The 16,296-nt window shown below is 44.7% G+C and overlaps 2 non-coding genes across 2 annotated transcripts; both read left to right on the plus strand.

Moving 5' to 3' along the window:
- The first annotated feature begins 7,898 nt into the window (after positions 1-7,898).
- Positions 7,899-7,970, plus strand: TRNAC-GCA. Its single transcript has one exon. It is a non-coding gene; the product is annotated as a tRNA-Cys (tRNA).
- Positions 7,971-12,772: 4,802 nt separating this feature from the next.
- Positions 12,773-12,844, plus strand: TRNAG-GCC. Its single transcript has one exon. It is a non-coding gene; the product is annotated as a tRNA-Gly (tRNA).
- Positions 12,845-16,296: the final 3,452 nt, after the last annotated feature.

A 16,296-nucleotide genomic window follows, 5' to 3' on the forward strand; every position in this document is an offset into this window, starting at 1 on the left:
AGGTGAAAATGCACAGGGAAGAGACACCAGTAAAACCCCCAATCTCTGTCCAGTTGGGATGCAGATGATTTTCTTCATTAAAGCTAATCCAAAACCTTTAAAAGACAGCATAGAAAATGTATTTTATCATTCCCTCCAATACTTTAGCCCAGATTTTAGATGGAGTCTCCAGGTCACTACCAGATCCCCTTACCACAGTCTCAGGGTGGCTCAGTGATGACAAAAATCCTTCCGGGTTGCCCTGCCCTTTGAAGGAAGGTCACCCAGCTCCCCGACAAGGAGTCCAAGGCAGGCAGGCAGCAGAGCGAGACTGCAGGGCAATGGAGCAGCTGGCATCTCCCTGGCATCCAGGTTGCCCTCCCACCCTTCCTCTACCGGCTGAGCTGTCAGACTGTTTCTGTTTGCAGAGGACAGCAGCGACGCCGTGGCTTCCTCTCATCGTAATTTGCCTTGTTCTGCTGTGCCTTCCTGCCCTCTAGAGCAGGGGCACACAGCACGACAGAGAGGCGTCGGGACCCCCCTGGGCAGGGTCCTCTCCCATCCCAGGCCCCCGGCCCCTTGGAGACTTCCCTGGGGACCGTCAGAGCCCGCTCCAGGCTCCCGGGGAACAGCCGTGCCCGTCCTCAGCCTCCCTCGCCGTCCTCTCAGCTCCATCACTTCTTGAGACTCATCGACTCCCTCAAAAATCTGGGCCTCGAGCCAGCACCTGTGAACTGGGCCATACAACGTCCGTCTCCCAGGAGGTCTGTAAGCGATGCTGCCAGGCCTTAATAAAAAGAAAAACAAAAACAAAAAAACCACTTGAGACTTTTTAATTTAAACATTGGATTTCTATAGATGCATATATTTATGCTTTAAGTAAACGTATATGCATTTTGTGAATTTAATTTTTAATGACTTTTTAATTTAATTTTAAAAATTCCTCGGCCGAGTCTCCGCTCACCAACCGGCGGAACCCGCCGAGCGACCGCTGGCTGGACGCCCGGCCCTCGGCCTGGCTCGGGCGTCCCCGCCACGTGGGGCCGCGGCCGGGCGGTGCTGCCCCCTGCTGGCCGGACCTCGGAGGCTCGGAGGCCCCCGCGCCGCACCTGGCGGCCCGCGGCCGCTCTAGGAACGCCGGGCCTCTCGGTGGTGGCGCGGGGCCGCCGTCGCGCGCCGAGGAAGGGGCTGTCCCCGAAGGCCGGGGTCCGCGGCGCGGGAGGTGCTGGCGGGTACGCCGGGCCTATGCCGAGCGGGCGGCCTCGCCCCCCGGGCTCCCCGGAGCCGTCCTTGCGCGCCCTGAGACGCGCCCTCTGGGGCCGGAGTCGCTCTGGCTTCCTTGATTTCGTGCACGCCTGGCCCTCCCAGTCCTCCACGCTTCGCGGGGCACGTTCTTTGTGCAGATCCCGGTGCTGGGCACCCGCGGGTGAAAAGGGGAGGCCTCAGGGCTCTGCGGAGGCGGGAGAGCCGAGACGTGCCCCGCCCCGAAGGCTCATAGCGCTTAGAAGAGAGGAGCAAAAAGGAAATCCCGGCGAGCCGCGGGGACCGAGAAGGCAGGGCTGGCCCCCTGGCATTTACCCGAGCTGTAGGGATGCACACCCTTTCCCGCTCGGCGCTTCATTTCACCCACTTCTCTCAAGTCAGTTAAGCTAGTGGCAGATGTGTTTGCATCACGCGGAGGCGGCCCTTGAGAAGCGCTCTGACGATGGGCTGGACTTGTTTGTTTCTTGACACATTTTCAAATATTTGGTTATTTCCAAGAGATAGAGTTGCCCTGTCAAAGGGTGTGGGCTTTCTTCCCGTCCTTCCTTCTTTCTTTCCTCCCTTCCTCCCTTCCTCCCTTCACTTCCTTCCTTCCTTCCTTCCTTCCTTCCTTCCTTCCTTCCTTCCTTCCTTTTCTTCCTTCCTTCCTTCTCCTTCCTTCCTTTCTTTTCTTTCTCTTTCAATCTCTCTTTCTCTTTTTCTTTTTTTAAGGCTTTTGATGCCTGTTGCCAAACCGTTCTCCAGAAGGGCCACTGCTTTACCTTATTCTCTGTGGGATGTAGGTCGGGTACCAGCAGGCAGAGCTGGGAACTGGAAAGGTGGTCTCTTGTGGGGAGGGGTGGAGATTGAGAACCACCTGGCATTTACGGAGCAACACGTGGTTCCCCGTGAGTGATGCTGGGACAGGCAGCGGCTTTGCCACCGTGCGCTGGGCCATACTGTGGGGCCTGACTCAGTGGATGTCAAGGCTTCCGGAACATCGGGCAGCCAGAGGGATCCTTTGAAGACGCAGGTCTGCGCATGGTCCTCCCTTGCTCTGAGGGTAAAATTCAAAGTTCCATCAGGCCCCTCAGGCCCTGCCTGCCTCTCCAGCCCTATCTTGGGCTGTGTGTCAGTTTCCTAGGGCTGCATAACAAAGTACCCCACACCGGGTAGCTTCACACAACAGAAATCTATTGGCTCAAAAACTCCAAAGTCAAGGTGGCATTAGGGCTGGTTCTTACTGGAGGCTCATAGGGAGAATCTGTTCCAGGTCTCTCGCCTCTCCTCTTTTCTGGTGGTTGCTGGCAATCCTGCGTGTCCCTTGGCTTATAGGCACATCACTCCGACGTCTGCTTCCTCCTCACCTGGCATTTTCCTTGTATATGTGTTTCCACATTCTCCTTATATCTTTGTGTGTGTCTCTTCTCTTTTTAAAAGGACAGTAGTTAGATTAAGGACTTACCCTAATTCAAATATGACCTCATCTGAATTTAACTATCTGCAATGACCCTACTTCCAAATAATGCCGCAGTCTGAAGTTTCTGGAAGGATATGGGTTTGAGAGGACACTGTTCAGCCCACGGGAAGCTGTCTCCCCCGACCCCAGTGCCCAGCCTTCTCTCGTCCTTCTGGCTCAGCCTCCGCCCACACTGTCCAGTCCTCCTGGGCCACCGTCACCATCTCCACCTCATTTCCCTTCCTCTGGTGAGGTGCTACGGAAATGGTGCTGCTTCCAATAAGCTCTCCTGAACCCTACAGATGACGATAACCCTGCCCTGTTTCATGTCTCATGACACTCATCACAATTGTATCTGAAGAAGCACCTGAGTCACAGTGTGTCACTGTTACCTGTGCCTCCTCTGCTGGAAAGTCACCCCCACGAGGGCAGGGGCCAGGCTGAGTGGGTGAACAAGAATAAATGAAATGCATGGCCACAGGGGCTTACAGACGGACTCGGGACGCCTATCGTGATAGGACAGGCCAGAGAGACAGGCCCTGTGTCGAGTCCACTGCAAAGCCATCAGGAAGTCTCCAAGATGGCGGCCCCTGGACACGGGAGGCAACAGACCTGGTTCAGTGCAGGCTCCACCCTAGCCTCTGACCATGACTTACAAGGCCCTCTCTAAGCTGCCCCCACCCCACCTCGCTGACCTCTGCTGGAATCTCTGTCCTGTGCTGATCGTCGGCACTATTCACGATCCTCGATCCTGCCAAGCCAGTGCCTCCCCAGGGCCCTGATGGTCTCTACCCGTGGCCCGGAGTGCTCTGCAAGTAAATTTTTACATACCGGCTTCTTATCATTTAGACTTCAGCTCTGGTTGTCACTGTCCTGACCAGCCCGTCTCACCCCGGCCATCTTCCATCACATTGCCCTACTTTATCTTCCTACAGTGTTTTCAGTACCTGTGATGATCTTGTTCATATGTTTGTTTTCCTGTTTGTCACTAACTCTCGGAATATAAGCTCCATGAGGGCAAGGGCCTTATTGGTTTGCCTGTTCACTGCTGAGCCCTCGGTGCCAGACTAGCACTGGTATACAGTGGGTGCATCCTACCTGTTTGCTGAATGACTGAATGAAAGTTAACCCCTCTTATCTCTTTTTCTTCATCTATAAAATAGGGGTAACCTTAGCTACTTTATAGGCAGTAATAATTGTATCTACTTCAGAGGGAGAATTAAATGAGAAAAGGTATATGCAATGCCTCCAACGTAGTAAACACTCAGCTTATCTGAGCCATTATCAATATTTTTGTTACCACACATCCTAATGTGGAGGGGGACGAGATGGCAGATGAGGTGATAATTCTTACATATCCCCAGTGATTCAACCCTCATCACCTTTACCACAAAAGGATGGAAGACTTGTACTATAACAGCCCTGGACTTGGACCAAGAGGTTTTGAAATTGAGTCTCTTGGAAACTTTCCAAGGCTGTGTCCTAATTTGCAAAAAGGAAATAATTATTCCTTTAAAAGCTTAAATGGAGGGTAGGGTAGAGCTCAGTGGTAGAGTGTGTGCTTAGCATGCAGGAGGTCCTGGGTTCCATCCCCAGTACCTCCATTAAAATAAGGAATTAAATAAACAAACCTAATTACCTCCCCCCAAACAAAACAACAAACAAAGCTTAAATGGGTTATATGTAAATTATAATGCATATTTCCCAAAGTAGTATTCCACCAATTCATTTTGTCTTAAAGAAATTATTTATTAATTATAATATGGGAAATGATACTGCTTGCAATTACTAGCAGGAAAGATGCTTAAATTTGTAATATTTATTGTTTTTCTCTGATTTTGAGAAGAATATTTTTCATGGCAGAAAATTTGGAGAATATAGACAATATGAGGAAGAAAGTTTTTTTTGTTTGTGTTTAATCTTTTTTTTCCCACCTCTAGTTTTTGACCCAAGCACTGAGGATTAGGTGACTCATGGTCCTTTTTTTGTTTGGTTGGTAGGTTTTGTTTGTTTGCTTATTTATTTGGGGGAGGGTAATTATTTATTTATTTTTAGTGGAGGTACTGGGGATGGAACCCAGGACCTCGTGCATACTGGGCATGTGTTCTGCCTCTGAGCTACACCCTCCCCACTGAAGGAGAAAGTTTTAAAGTCACCCATACCCTGTTTGGGGAAAGCATCCTAGGAACTTGTTTGGAAAACCCAGGGATTTTTGAGGAGAGCGCTAAGCGTTCTGTTCTAACCTGCAGATCCTGGGCTTGAGCTGCGCCATTTCCTGCCTCCAGCCAGCCCTGCTCACTGCAGATGGGCCCCCACAATCCCAACTGACAAGAGACAATTCTTTAATATACTCTTGCTACTGTTTGTCCTGAATTCAGTGGTTTTTGTACACTGACAGCCTCCTTGGTTTGTCTCAAGTCTGACATCAAGGGAAGATTCTGGCAGCAACCAAGGGCCTCTCTGTCCTGAAAGGGTTTTTCCTCAAATTGCAGGGCTTGTCCCTAAACATGTTTACTAAATGTATAACGGTATATACAGTTGTAAGACCACCTAGATTTTTTTCTAGTTGTTGACTATATTGTGCAGTGTTTAATACACTGAACACTTAAAAGCTGTCCATCATCTCAAAAATCTGTACTGAAGTCTAGCACATACTTGAGCTCAGTGTTTGGTGAAATTTAAATGTGAATAAAATAGTCTACCCAAACAAAAAATGAAATAAAATAAAATAAATGAAATGAGATGAGATGAGATGAAATAAAATAAAATAAAATAACCCATAATCCCTCATTTTTTTAGTCCTCACTTTATGCTATTGAGCAAACAATGCAAATTCAAATGTGTTGGCAAGAGGAGCAGTGATGCCAGCAGGTCCAAAGACCTGGGCAGCCCAACAGGTAGGTCTGCTTCCTGAAAGGGCATGGAAAGTACCTGCTTGAGGGAGTCCTGGGAGTGGCCGGGAGGGGACACAGGAGTGCGGCCTGAGGAGGACATTTGACTACAGATTAAGAGTCTTGAATTCAGAGGTGCTTTTCTCAGGTCCTTAACTTTTTTTTTTTTTTTAACATTTCTAAGTAATTTATTAAAATAATACATTACTGAAAATACAGAAAAATATAAGGAAGAAATAATCAACAATGTCACCATGGAAATAAGAGCTGTTAGGATTTCAAAATATTTCCTTTTCATTTTTTGTTTGTTTCTATTTATTTTTACATTTGAGACAAAATGCTCTCTGTCATTTAACACAGTGATTCCCAACCATGACTGCACACGGAATCCCCTGGTTTTAGAAAATATGTGACCTTGTCACTTATTTAACTGACCTGCCCCTCCTCCCTGCGTTAGCGCTTTGCAAACCTCCCTAGAAGATTCTAATGTGCAGTCAGAATTGAGAGCCGTAACTTAACATTCAAGTCACATTTTCTTGTGAATTTATGAAACATTTAAATAGCTACATAGTTTTTAATCGAGGGACTATACCTTACTTCACTTAACTACCTTTCTAATATTAGACATCGTTTCTAGTCGTTTAAATGTTCTAAATAACATTTAAGAGGACTTACATATCTTTGAGCCAACATTTGTTCACATTTCATGCTTTTTCTAAGGATGGATTCAGAAATAGAATTACTACCAGGTCAAAGGGAATTGATCATTTTAACAAGTCTCTGGTTTTATATTGCCCTTCCCCTCAGGAAAGAGTATACTAATTTACAGTCCCCATTTACAGTACTGGCATGATAATTACTATTTAAATTTTTTCTAATTTGATAGGTGAAAAATGTTGTAATGTTTTAGTTTGCATTTCTTTGGTTTTACTAAGATTTACTGAGAATGAGCACATCCTTGAAGGCCTAATAAATATTTCATATTAAGGATAATTATTTGTAGCATTTTGTCTGTTGTAAATGATAGGACTGTTTTCCCAACTTGCTGTTCACCTTTTAATTGTGTTCATATTCCTAAATTCTTAATGATTATGCTGCCAAATCTATTAGTATTTTCTGTTGGGATTTCTCCCATCGAAATGCCTCCCCTGCTGTTCAGAAATTAGATACTCATTTATATTCTCTTATACTTTTATTTATGTTTGACCTTTTAGACACAATGCTTTAATCCACTTGGACTGTGTTTTGATATACAAAAAGAAGTTAGGTTGCTACTTTATTTTTCCCAGATGGCCAACTGAACTCTCCCAGCATAATTTACATAAATTGAACTCTCCCAGCATAATTTACATAAATAACCTTTCTTTTCCCCTGTGAATTTGTGACTGCTCTAACTCTCGGCAGTAAAACACTGTGGTTAAGTGCGTGGGCTCCAGTGCCAGGCTGCCTGCGTTTGCAGCCCCCGCTAACTAATCAGCTCTCCTTGGACGACTTACTTAACATCCCGGCACCTCGGTTTCCTCGGCTGTGAAACTAAGGTACCAATCACAGCACCTGTCTCACAGGGTTGTTGTGAACATCATCACTGCTCAGTAAGCATTTGTGATCATCTTCTATTACGTTTGTGTATGTACTACGGTGCAGTCCCAGGTCTGGAAGTGTTCTGTCCTGGCGCTGTTTTAGTAGATTTTCTAATATTTACAATGGAAAAACCCTCCAGGGTTGCTCCTATTATTTTCACATTTTTCTTAGTTTTTATCACCTATTATATTTTGGAAATAAATGGTCTACCTTATACTTACTAGGCCTGGTCTTCCGTTTACATCTCAGGTAGGGAATTTGAAAAGGACACTGTCTGATTTAGGTGGAGGACTAGGGGAGGTCTGGGCAGTGAGACAAAGAGAGCCAGTGGGGAAGAGGTCAAGAGGAAGGACCGGTGGGAAATCCAAGAGGAGCAGGAGGACAGGAAGACACAGGGACAGGAAAGGGCAGAGAACAAAGCTGAGCGCTGAGGGAGTAAATGAACGAGGCGGCAGGGCTCGTGGGCCTGAGCTTGGAGTGGTGAGAGCTCCAGGCCGCCTGGATTTTCTCCAGGTAACAAGAGGGGCCCTGAGCCTCTGCCGCCTCCTGCTTTGGGCAGAAGACTGTGACCGAATCAACTACTCCACCATATCTGGGGAGGAAAGCAGGATGAAGTTCAGAGCAGAAAGGCCATCCTGGATTGAGAATGGGCCGCAAAGCCAACGGCAGAGGCTGCGGCAGTTTGCAGGGCCTGGGTGTGGCTATGTGAGTATAAAGGTGTGAGTGAGGACAGGCTCCTTTCGCCAGGGGGTATAGCTCAGGGGTAGAGCATTTGACTGCAGATCAAGAGGTCCCTGGTTCAAATCCGGGTGCCCCCTACCGGAGCTCCCTTTTGGAGTTTCCAGGTTCAAGCAACCTGGACACTGTAGTCTTAGACGGTCCCAGTAGTTGCAATGTTTTCACTACTGAAAACGGTACCCACTCCTGTCCTGCAGCTCCAGGGTGGCTGCCACCCGACTCCACTATCTGTTGAGCGATATCGTCCTGTCTTGCAAGGTAAGGGATTTCGAGGGCGGTCCGGACTTTACCAAAAGAGGCAGAGGGCGCTCAGCTCACGTACCCGACAGCCCCGTGAAGGGTCTGATGAACGCCGCTGCCCCTTCAAGAGAGCAGGATCCCAAGAATCAAGACCAGAAAGGAAAACACGGAGGCAGAGCCTGGGGACACAGACCATGCTGCCCGAGCAGAGGGCTCTGGGGTCACAGGCAACCCTTCAGAAATACCAGCGAGGTCAGTCTAGCCAAGGCCAAAGTCTACACCAGTGTCGTCTACACCAGCACTCCCCCCAGAAATAGAATGCAAGCTACACATCTGAGTTTACATTTTCTAGTATTCATGTTGAATATTTAAAGTAAAAAGGGAGAGATGGATGAAGGGGGTCAAAAGGTACAAACTTCCAACTATAAAGTAAGTCCTGAGGTGTCATGTACAGCATGGTGGTGAGTTAACGATACTGTACTGTGTATTTGAAAGTTGCTAAGAGCCTAGATCTTAAAAGTTCTCATTACAAGAGGGAAAAATGTAAGTATGTGAGGTGATGGATGTTAACTAGATTTATTGTGGTGATTATTTCTCAGTATATGCATGTACAAATCATTAAGTTGTACACCTTTAATACAATGCTATACATCAATTCTATCTCATTAAAACTGGAAAAATGCTTCAATAAAAATAAGGTAAAAAGATACCAGTGAAACTAATTTCCATATTTTTAAACCTAGTACATCCAAAACATTATCATTTTAACGTGTGATCAATATAAAAATTTATAAATGAGATACACACATTTTGTGGGATATGGGGACTAAGTCTGAAATCTGGAGTGCAGTTTCCTCTTACGGCACCTGTCCATCCAGACCAGCCGCCAGTGGGCGGCGGACAGCGCCACCGCGTGGGAAGCCTCACTGGCTTCCCTCAGTTTTCAAGGAAATGGGGTGCGATTGAGGGTTGGGCTGGTCAGGGTCCAGGGAAGAGACTCCTCTTGCTCCGCGGAGTGCAGTGGAGGGAGAGCGCCAGGGAGGAGTCAGAAGTCAGGGTTCGGGACCCAGCACTGCCACCACCCCACCTTCCTCATCAGCACAAGGGGCATTAGCCAGAAGAAGGAGGACTGTTCTCCCTGGACAGAGTGAGACGGGGTCACACATAACTCTGAGAAGGCGCTGGAGACCTACAGACTTCCAGACCCCTGGACAACCACTTTCAATTGATTTTTCTCTGCAGACCAAAGTATGCTTAATGAAAATACTTTTGATGTGTGCTGCAGTAACTCAGAACAAAGGATGCTAAATGAAGAGAATTCTAGGTTGTAAAATTGTATTGCAATGGATAAATTTTTTTTGCCTTCTTTGCTTTTTTTTTCTAAGGCAGATTTATTATTTATTTACTTATTTATTGATTTATTGAAGTACAGTTTACAATGTGTCAATTTCTGGTGTACAGCATATTTCAGTCTTACATGAACATATGTATATCCCTTTTCAGATTCTTTTTCATTGCAGGTCACCACAAGACATTGGCTATAGTTCCCTGTGCTGTACAGTAGAAACTTGCTGTTTGTCTATTTTATATATAGCAACGTGTAATTATTTTAGACACAGAATTTTCACAGATATTGTCTTTTTGTTTCCATTCAAGGTATGTTTCTTCCACAAAAACATTTATAAGGCAAAGCTCTTGAAGAGTATGATTCTTTTGACTAACTCACCAAATTTAGATGCTGCAGAATCATAAGCTTTGACAATTTAATTCCCTTCGGGTACAGAATGTAAATGTATCCAATTTAAATGAGGAGCTCCAGCCAAAGAGTCTTCTGAGTTGCAGGCGAAATTTTAGAATTTCAGAATTCAATCTGGTACACCATTTTTGAACATTCATTGTTTAATTTGTTCAATTTCTCTCTTGCTTTGGTTAAAGATTTCCAACAGATCTGTGCGAAATGCAACAACAATTTTTGGTTCACATATTTACAAAAAAATGTTTAATACCAATACCATTGCAGGACACTTAGATTAGTTCACAAAGTAGGTCTTCAATGGCTTGAACGTTTCTAAAATCTTATTGGCATTAGGGAAGATGTGTCTAAGTAATGGATTATACTGGTGGACCTACAGAAAAGTCCTATTCAGTAGCTACTTGTACTTTCTTATACATATTGCCATCATGAAATATTTTCTTGTATTAAATCAGCTCTGTTACAAAAATAATTTACTTTTTGGAAAACTTTTTTAAAAACACATTCTGCTTTTATGTGAATTGGTAGACTCTCACAGCTTGTCTGTATGCACTTGGAAATTGCGTGTGCACCACGGGGCCAACGACATTGCTATTTAATTTGCTTAGAAATTACCAAAGACTCCCTCGCTAAGAACATTGTTTATATCACAACGCTGTGCTCCAAAAATTGCATTCTTGTCTTATGACTGCAGAAACGAAGAGTTCTGTTTTCTACTGAACTTTTTAATGGAGTTTATAACAGCATTCCTGGTAAGGTCAGATGTTTCACCTTTGACAAAATGAACGTCCAAAGCTTCACTTTGACTCCATGAACCAGATGCCAGGACAGCAGATCTGAAAGCAGGACTGTCCCAGGGACAGGCTTAGGGGGCCTTACTAAACAAAGACTTTGTAGTTCTTCAGTTGATCTCCTCACATTCCCTGGGATGGGGTTTTTACTTGGAAAGGCTCCTCTCCCTGGCTGGGGAGAGGGTGGATGTGAAGGGGGTGGGGTGGGAAAGGAGGGGGCAGAAGAAAGTGAAAGGAGAGAGACCCAGGTTTAGATTCTGGAGTAGAAATCAAAACCATTGAGGCCTGGTCCTGACCCTTGTCTGCAGCCCAAATGTGCCCGGGCACGAAGGGGACAGCTAGATCAGTGTTTCTCAGTGGTTCTTGAGTTTGCCTAAGAATCTTTAAAAGTTTCTATTCATATTTTAATAACAATCTCAACCGTTTAGATCAAGGCACACTATGGCTTCTTTTCAAGGCCATCTTGTAATCTGATGCCAGGGCTGGAGTGTGCCCTGTTTATGACCACATTGGCACCACACTGTGCTGACACTTCAGGCGACAGGAGAACAGGGGCCGACTTCAGCCTATGAGAGATGAATTTGCGCTGTGAGAGGCCATCACTGGGTGCGCTAGTGAAACAGGAGGGAAGGGGGCAGGCACAACCCTCCAGGGAATGACATAGCCATTAGCACCAAGATGGCGGGAGAGTCAACTCCCAGTGGACGTTGGGCTTCATTATACACTCATGGTAACACAATAGCTGCTAAATGGCGCTCCCACAGGTGCCATGGCAGTTTCAAGGCAGACCATAAAAGGTCAAAAAGTGGGTGGTGGCCCAATTCCTGGAAAGCCCAGCCCTTCCCCAAAGTAGTTGGAATAATCCTACCACTTACTAGCTTATGAAGTTACCAAGCCCATAAAAACTAACAAGCCTGCACCTTGTGGCCTTTCTCTTGCCTTCTGAGACAGCCCGCACTCTGTCTATGGAGTGTGTATCTCTCTGAATAAATCTACCTTTACTCAGCTATGGCTCACTCTTGAATTCTTTCCTGTGCAAAGCCAAGGACCCTCGCTTGATGGGGTGCATCCCAGGGACTCGCCCAAGACCTGGGACACGGCCATCCTCTGATGCCCCATTTTCCTGTATCATTAGCAGAGGCAGTTTCAGAGACGAGCTGGGGGCCAGCAGGGTCTCCAGGTATGGTCAGCTTTGCAAGCCCATTGCCAAGAGCCTCTTCTAGCAAAACTATTCCATTTGAGTTGCTATTAACTTGAATGTTATTGGGTTTGTGATTTTGTTTGTATTGATTTCTAAAATTGTTTTGCCTTAATAGTGTATAAAACTGTGAGTACAAAACATTTGGATAGTTTTGTGTACATATTTGTATACAGAGGTAAGCACTACAGTAAACTAAAATTAAGCTACCCTGGGGCTCTAAGAGAAAAACAGTCCCTTTCAAAGGTGTCTACACAACAAGAAACCAGTAAGAGGTTACATGGTGGGTGGGTGACAGGGATGGAATGAAGTCTTAATTTTTCTTTGCATGCTGTTTCGTATGTTTTCAATTCTGTGCCACGTGAAAGTGTTCCTCATACAAAGGCTAGTTCACTCAAAAACTTAGGAAACCTCAGTTCAAGCACCCGACTTTCAGAAGCCTCTGGTGGATCCTCTCAAAGCACTGGGTTAGGTGACCACCCTGCTTCCCTGGCAACCCCGTCATAAAAGGGGGAGAGTCTGCAGGGAGATAGGGGGAGAGGGGCTGCTGGGTGTCGCAGGGTTGGCCCTGAAGGCCACCCTCCAAGGGCAGCTGAGTTGAGACAGGATAGAGCAGTGGTCCTTAGAGTCCTGATTCTGTCACTTACGCTTCATGATTGAGGCATGTTGCTTAAATGACAAATGTCACTGTCACCCGTGATGAGTGTGGTGGTGATGGTGGTGTAAATAGCCCTACCAAAAATCATTTTCAAAACTGTATACAGTATATGAAGGTCTCAGAACAGTTTATCTAGCACGTGTAAGTGTTCAATAAGCAGTAGGTCTTTAAATTACCTCCAGTGTCTTCTGTGTGACTAATGAAGTAAGAAGTCCTGAGGAGACACAGTAACTATTCCAGTAGCGGGTATAGCTCAGGGGTAGAGCATTTGACTGCCCATCAAGAGGTCCCTGGTTCAAAGCCAGGTACCCCCTTTAGTTATCCCAAATTTCCCTTTACCTCAGAGGGCTGCCTGGTGATACGCCAGGATGAAGATATGTGTGAGTGATGTTTCAGCTGGAAACTTTCCCTCATTCCTGCCTGGAAGGCATCCAGGGACTCAAGCCATTTGAGTCCTATAAAAAGAAATGGCTCAGGTAAGCAATGCCACTATTTATACAAAATTAAATTAGGTGAAAAAAGTAGTCACATATGTATGTTTGTTCTACCATTTGTGTTTATAAATAAAGTCAGGGAGAAACTGCATTCATTAGCCACATGTGCAGACTATCTGTGGAAGACTACGTAAGAAACTTGACATGCGCTCCTCCAGGGACACTGGCAGTCTCATTAGATGAGAGAGGGAGAATTTTCACTGCATACATTTTTTTCTTCATTTTATTCTTTAAATTTATGTATTTATTAAGTTTTTTTTAGAGTTTTAGGTTCACAGCAAAATTGAGAGGAAGTTACAGAGATTTCCCATGTGTCCCCTGTCCCTGCATTTGCATAACTTCCCCCGTATCAACATCCCCAACTGGAGTGGTACTGTTGTTACAATGGATGAACATGCAGTGACACATAGTCACCAAAGTCCACAGTTAACATCAGGGTTCACTCTTGTGTTGTACATTCTATGGGTTTGGACAAATGCATAATAACATGTCTCCCTCATTACAGTCTCATATAGAGTATTTTCACTACCCTAAAAATCCTCTGTGCTCTGCCTGTATAGCTATCTCTCTGTCCCCCAAGCCCCTGAAACCACTGATTTTTTCACTCTCACCATAGTTTTGCCTTTTCTAGAATGACAAATAGTATACAGCCTTTTCAGACTGGCTTCTTTTACTTAGGAATACGCATTGAAGTTTCCTTCATGTCTTTTCTTCGCTTGATAGTGCCTTTCTTTTCAGTGTCAAATAATATTCCCTTGTCTGATGGACCACAATTTATTTATCTATCCACCTGCTGAAGGACATCTTGGATGCTTCCAGCTGCATACTTTTTTGTACCTTTTGAACACTATATCACATGAATTCTGTGAGTTCAGTATTTACCTTTTTAAAGTACAACTTAAAATTTAAAAATAGTCAGATTAAGGGGACTATGTTCAGTAGCTTGTAATAACCTAAAATGAAAAAGAATATATATATATATATATATACACGCACATACAGGACTGGCCTGAATCACTATGCTATACACCAGCAACTAATATAATGTTGTAAATCAATTATATTTCAATTTAAATAAATAATCAAATTAAATGAGGTCTCACCCACCAAGATTGGTGGGGAATCCAGCATGAGTAATTTGAATGTCTTTGCCTTTTCTGCTGTGTTTTGCCAGAATCCAGGGTCTGGGCAGTCTGCTGCTGGGCACAGAGACTCACTCCGAGCCCAGGTCTGCTCAGGCCATTTGGAGGCAAGCAGCTCCCCCGGGGCCCCACTCCCTCAGGGCTGAGCCCAGGACTTTGCCAAGGCCCTTCCTGGTTCTGCAGGAGTTATCCTCAAAAGCTCTGTGTGCTGCTGGGAGTCAGCCTCCTGCTGCCATCCCTCCCTTCCTGAGCAGCTCCAGTGAACCGTCCTCCCCCGAGGCCCACCTCCCTGCACTGCGAATCAAGCCTTTGATCCTTCCCACCTTACACACAACTACAAGTCACTCTCCAGGAATGGCCTTGATGTCTATTTAAAGGCATCTCCTGGGAGCCCACCCAGCCTGGTGATTTCATTTTGCCTGCGCCCATACACACACACATGTTCACACTCACCCATACAGAAAACAAGGAAATTCACAAAGACTACTGGAGGGAGCCCTCACTGTTGAATTTGGAGGTTGCTAAGGAATCAATTCATTATTCTGAAAACTCGTAAGTGAAAGGAAAGAATCAAGCATTTGTTCTACATCTTCTATATTAATTATATTCCAACAGAACAAAATAGTTGATAAAGAAAATTCTTCCTCATTATTTACAATGGCCAAGACATGGAAGCAATGTAAATTTCCAATAACAGATGATTGGATAAAGAAGTCGTGGTACATATACACAAAGGAATACCACTCAGCCATGAAAAAGAATAAAATAATGACATTTGCAGCAACATGGATGGACCTGGAGATTGTAATACTAAGTGAAGTAAGTCAGAAAGAGAAAGAAAAATACCACATGATATCACTTATATGTGGAATCTAAAAAAATGGCACAAATGTATTTACAACACAGAAACAGACTCACAGATGTAGAAAACAAACTTATGGTTACCAGAAGGGGAAGGGCAGTGTGGAGGGATAAAGTAGGAGTTTGGGATTTGCAGATACTACCTACTATATATAAAAGAGCTAACCAACAAAGTCCTAATGTGTAGCACAGGGAACTATATTCAATACCTTGTAAAAGCCTATAATGAAAAAGAATATGAAAAGGAACATCTATATATTCCTTTTCATATACTTTATATATATATATGTATATAAAACGGAATCACTACACTGTGCACCAGAAATTAACACAACATTATAAACTGACTATACGTCAATTAAAAAAAAGAAAAGAAAAATGATATTGGACTTTTACTAAGGACACTGTGACTCATAGCAAAATATTATGACTAAAATAACTGAGTACTTCAAAAGAAAGAAAATTCTTCCTTATAAAAGAATTTGAGCTAATAAATGTAGAGAATTTGAATAAAACCATTTGCAAATCTTAATGAAATAATGGACCTAAGCAAGTATCACCTTGCTTACCTGCCAAAAAACTATGAGATGAATATTTGATGGGGACTTTTATAATGACATTAACAATACCTCAACACACCAGTTAATCTTAATTTCACAAAAAGAGAGACAAACAGACTGGATGAGCATCCTTACACAAAGGAAGAATTTCCAGTGATGTCTTCTTGGCAAAAACATGGAACATGGATCTGACCAAGCCTCTAGACCTAACCAGATTGGGCATGTTGAAAATGTTACAGGAAATGTGATGGTTAATTTCACATGTCAAGTTTACTGGGTCACAGGGCACACAGATATTTGGTTAAACATAACTTTGGGGGTGTGTTTGTGAGAGTATTTACAGATGAGATTAGCATTTGAATTGGTAAAAAGCTAAGTAAAGCAGATGGTCCTCCCCAGTGCTGGTGGGCCCCACCCAAACCACTGAGGGCTGAACAGAACTAAAGGGTGGGAGAAGGGAGGATTCCTCTGCCTGACTGCAGGGCTGGAGCACTGGGCTCCTGGCCAGACTAGAACTTCCACCATCAGCTCTGCATCTCAGGCCTTCAGGCTCAGGCTGGACCTACAGCCCCAGCTTTCCTGGGTCTGAAGCTTGCAGGTGAAGATCACGGGATTTCTCAGCCTCCACAGATACCTGAGCCAATTCCTTAAAATAAATCTCTTTCTCTGTCTCTATGGGGGTTATGGTTCTCTGTCTCTGTCTCTGTCT

Source organism: Camelus ferus, chromosome 7 (genome assembly GCF_009834535.1).
Source record: "Camelus ferus isolate YT-003-E chromosome 7, BCGSAC_Cfer_1.0, whole genome shotgun sequence".
Classification (NCBI taxonomy): domain Eukaryota; kingdom Metazoa; phylum Chordata; class Mammalia; order Artiodactyla; family Camelidae; genus Camelus; species Camelus ferus.